Here is a 5,458-nt window from a genome sequence, read left to right as displayed (position 1 = left end):
TAAGTTATTAAACAATTGTAGCATTTCACTCTCCTTCATTAGAGAGAAATGTCTTCACATTGTTTGTTCATAGCTTTATCTTTCTACTTGATTCCTTTTTATCCTTTGGTACTTTTACGTATATGATAGTGTATATTAACTATAAATGGTGTACAAAGCATCCTTCTAATCATCCACATCATCATTAATTTCCATAAAACGGATTGCACTAACTGATGATAGATGGCAGCAGCTGTTTAAAATGAGATTCTTGCTTCGTTTTATTTATTGTGTGTGTATGTGCATTATTAACTTTTATACTAAAGCAACTGCTAAAGATCAGAGGCACATGTTGATAAATTTCTTAGGCAGAATTTATTATCCTTATAGTATTAACATTGTCCATATAATGTTAACTATATCCATGTAACTCTTAATCGTTATCTTCTTTCTTATTATTCAATAAATTATCAAGAAGCGATGTCATTCCAAAAACGTATAAATATTATGATATAGAAGGTATAACTAGCAAATTCATTTTGGGAAAACGTTTTAACTTACAAAACTAAACATTCGCAAATTGCCAGTTCGAATAGCTAAAAGGATTACTGGTGATCTGTTGTTTAACCTAAATCGTTACAATTCGTAGGTTAATCTTTCATGTAACTTCTTCTTTTTTAACTAGTTTACAGTTTTTATTTCCTCTCAAACTTGAGCTTGTCTTGCCAAAAATATTTATTGTATACTAAGACATAACACTGAACCAATCACTCTTGCAAAGTTATAAGTTTCAAGACCGATAGTGTATTTTCCGATAATTGAAAATTATATAACTGTTTCAAGTCGTGGATGTTTAAATATTTCAGCAGTTCCTTGTTTGTTTGTTATTGCATAATATTTATATTAAAAAAATAACAACTACAGTCCCACATAATTAATTCATTAAATGTTTAATACGTTTTACTAGGAACTCCCTCATGCAAATACATCAAGTTTGAATAATCAGTCAAATTAATATTAGGTAGTAGTCCAAAGATCCTGTTAGTCACGAAAACCCTTTCGTCATTTCTCTGTCGCGAGTAGAAAGAAACCTTAACGTTGTCTTCTTATGAACACTTTGCGTACATAAAATTAATGAGTTTAATTTCAATGTTCACGTGCTTGAGAAGTCCTTCTAGCTAACGTTATTGTTAACATTTCGATGAATATCTATTGAAGTTCAAAGCATCCACTAAATGCGTGGAATAAACTAATCAAAATAAGGGGAAACTTTTGTGAGATCGATACAAATAATATCGTGGTTTTATTACCTCTTTGATGCTAACGGCCTCTGGTATCAAATTTTAAAACATGGTTTGATATAGTTCGTTTATACACAAAGTTTCAAGCCTTTTTTTTTTCGTATAGATTCTATAATGGATAATTGATTCATTATATAATTCGCAGTAGCAATGACCTTCTGGAGATTAATTTAGTATTCTAATGTACTTGTTACTTTTCTGAATTTTATTTCATTGTATACAACACTTCAAATTATTTCTGTAAATGAATGAATAGGTTCAGAGTTCCTAACATTATTTCCCCAATGGATAAGTGGTTAGTTTACGCACTTACAACCCTTAAATCCGGGGTTTTATTCCTCGCGGTGTACGGAGTGCAAATAGCTTATTGTATATCTCTACACTAACATAATAGTATGGTTATACAGATCTACATTTGTCATCTACCCCTACCTGGCGATTTATTCATTCATAAATGTAAGTTTGTATAAATAACTACTGATTTTTAAGAAAGCTAAATTAAAACACTGTAAGAAAAGTTGATTTATACTCAACTAATTTTATTCAAATAACTCGTATTTGAAAAAAAAAACAAAAACATGTATATATTTTAAAATACACTTGTTGCTAGGATATGTATTACCTAAGTAAAAAAAATATATCAGACAATTTATTGTTTCTGTGAGCATCTTAAAATTGTGTAGTGTGACGGCATCTACATGAGAGGTTAAGAAGTACTACTGATAAAAAAAAAGACCGTCGTAATAAAACCAGGCGATGAGAATATATCCCCTGTAATGAAGTGAATTTCTTTTCCTAAGTTAACAACCAAAATGTAAACTTACATCTGTTATAAGTATGTAAATATATGTGTTTACCTCGTAATTAATTTGGTTTGATATTTTAAATATTCGGTTAATATGCTAATCTATAATCAAAATTATAATGATCTAGTTTTATTTCTGGATCCCATTTTGGAGACTTAAGCATTTTATTTTTATTCTTTTAATTTACTGATAAAGTTTAATTTAATAAGATAAAATAAAAATATTTCTTATAATTCCATAAAACGTGGATAAAGCTCAATTCCCACTCATCCCATTGTTTCTAACAAAGAAAACTTAGTTTGCTTCAAAAACTTTATTATTTAAATTTTTATATTGTCTAACCCCCAAATACACACACACACACACACACACACACATATATATATATATATATACTGTGATCAGCTATATTTTAAATGCTCTGATTTATATTTTTGTGTACTATAGGGAGCCAGTCAAGACGTCATGATCTAGAAAGTTTTTGTACTATGTAGAAATAAAGAGTACTATTAAATACAAGATTCAGTGAAGAATTCAATGAGTCAATGAGTGAATCAGTTCAGTGCCAGTTGTGTGTGAGTGGTTTAATTTTAAATTCATTTAATAAGCTAAACAGTATACCCGTTATCAACAGTGGGGAAATCTAACAAGTAAGTTTATTTGTGAGTTAGGCGTATCATTAGTTTCAGAATTTCTGTTCAAACTTCATGGGTTATTTGTGAATAAAGTGAAAGCAGCCTGTAGCAAACGTCAAATAAAAAATAAACTAATTCGTAATCGTTACGTGGCTTGGATAACCCGCCCAACAATAGAATACATTACAGCAGTATATTCACTCTTGAATTAAAAGCATTTAAGTCATATTACTCGAGGCTTATCAAAAATAGTTCACGTATCATAGTCATATCAGAAGAAAAAAATCATTCCCATTCCTGTGTAAGTATACAAATGATTATTGAAAAACTTGCTATTCGTAAAGAGATTGCTTATAATTTACAAATGAAAATTATGCAGTGACGTACCATATCTTGTTTCCGTTGAAAACCATATTATAAACTTTTTGAATCCCAATTATTTTACAAAAAATACCGTCTTTTTAAAGTCTTGGGGAAATTCATTTCAAAATTAACAGTTTTTTAATAATAAGTTTTGTCTTCTGTTATTTTTGTCGCACCTGTTAAGTTGAAACAAAAGTTGTCATGATAAAATTTTCTCAGCATCTTACTTTAAAAAACACAAAAACATTACCCATGAAACGTAAATTTTAAAGATTTTTTTGTTTTGTTACCATTTATCTTGAAGGCAAAAATTAAACGATACAATTTCCCAGTGTGAAAGTTTTCATTGTATATCATCCACTGACATTCTAATATTCCAAATTCTATTGCAATTGAATGATTCTTAAATACTTTCTTGAAGATAAACATTATAAGTAAAACAGAACTTCAATATATCCTCACCTTAACAGAGGTGAACAGATTTGGTAGATGTCATGATTCCACTAGGGTAAAAAAACAACAACAACACACTGATTCTAGTGCTCTCTATGTATTGTTTGTTGCTTTATATAAAACTATCAGATGATATTTGTTTTTTAAGATCATTAACCACCAACTGGTTTATTTATAATTTTGATTAATCTAGAATAAAACCTTGTAACTATAGAATACTGAGTAAAAAAGTAATTTATGATTTATTTAATATATCTTTTTATGCTTGTATGACACCAACTTATTTTATTATTATAGCCTGATGGTTTCCTGGCCTTCGTGTCGTGATTGCTTTTCTATATATATGTATGTAGTGATTTTCTTACAATAGAAAGCTTTCATTTAATGAAAACTGCGCGAATAAAATCATGTTCAATGCCACTCCCAGGATGTAATATTGCCGTTCTAGGTATAGTGTTAACCTATAAAACGACCGACTCGTTCCACAGTCCTTTACATACGTACCGATAAGGGATAAAGTTCAAAACGCAGCAGCGGCTATTCTTGGTTGAAAGATACTGGTGAACACTAGACAGGGGAAATGTTATATATTTTCCCGGTCGTCACGTGTTACGTTGATTGATGATAAGGTGGTCAGTGCTTGCTTATTGTGCCTCTTAAGATCGATTGCTGTAGAGAATGGCAGATTTCAGGAGTTTCTGAAAAAAAGCCTTTCATGTTCACTCTTTGAGTAACGTTATTGTTGCTGTTTTATTGGGGGAGGGAGGGGGATTATAGATAGGTGTACAAGTAAACAACAGTCGAATAGTATTTATTCGAGAAAGTCTCTTTCTTGCTGAAATAAAATCCAAAACCATCACCGAGAACAAGTTGGACGTTAACCTGAAAAAAATAAGTAAAGAAACAGAATATCTACGTTCACAACGTTTTCTCTGAATGTGGTGTACATGACAAGAAGAAAAAAGTTGTTATAAAAGATATATGGCAAAGTGTGTAAATATCACCGTTGAAGTTATTCTGTTAAATAAAATACTGAAGTATATGAATTTATCGTCGTCGCAGAACAGTTATTCAAATCGGTGTTCAGAAATTACACGTAACATCCAACCATAGTTTTGATCTACATTTTTTTATGAGGAACAATTACAACATGTCCAGAAAATAATTTCAGTAATTTTTTTTCAAAAGAAAAACATTGTGTAATACTGCAGTAAAGAAAACACAATGTAAAAGACTGTCATTGATTTGTTGTGTTTTATGATCATTGTAATATTATTTCGTTTTTGTTAAGTTTATGATGATGTATTTTGCGTTTGTGACTCGTTGTTGTCGAGAGTGTAGAGTGGCGCGTGGGAGCTGATAGTGAATGGGTGGCGACGAACCGACGATGGAACGAAAGGCGGGCCAGCTGAGCAGAAAGAGAGCAAATTGCAGCAAAGCTACGGACAAGACAAGGTTTATATTTATGCTGATCTATTTGTGTGTACTTATCTCAGAATATATAGATATATATTGATATTGAAACAAGTGCAGTGCTGTTCATTCATCGTTACCGTCGAAAATGTCACAGGCACTTACTGTATAAGAATCCACAAAAGCTGACAATTAGCATACTGTAATCCAGATGAGAGTGAGAAAAAATATACAACATGAAGATTATATTAATTATTTATTCTACAAACGGGTACAAAATTGTATAGTTTGTTTGTAAGTATCAAGTATAACGTTTTTGTCATTAAAATACACACTAAAATTCAAATGGATTTTTTTTCAAAAAAATTGTAAAAACCTTATTACAGTGTAAGTCAAAAAATAAGATGGACCAAAAAAAAACGACGTAAGACGTCATACTTTCTATTATAATGTGAATATATGGTACGGTTATTATTTAGTTATTTAGTTAATAAGTTCTTGTATTACT

This window comes from Limulus polyphemus, unplaced genomic scaffold (genome assembly GCF_000517525.1).
Source record: "Limulus polyphemus unplaced genomic scaffold, Limulus_polyphemus-2.1.2 Scaffold1, whole genome shotgun sequence".
Lineage (NCBI taxonomy): Eukaryota > Metazoa > Arthropoda > Merostomata > Xiphosura > Limulidae > Limulus > Limulus polyphemus.
The sequence above is the reverse complement of the archived record's forward strand: the minus strand, read 5'-3'. Positions refer to the sequence as shown.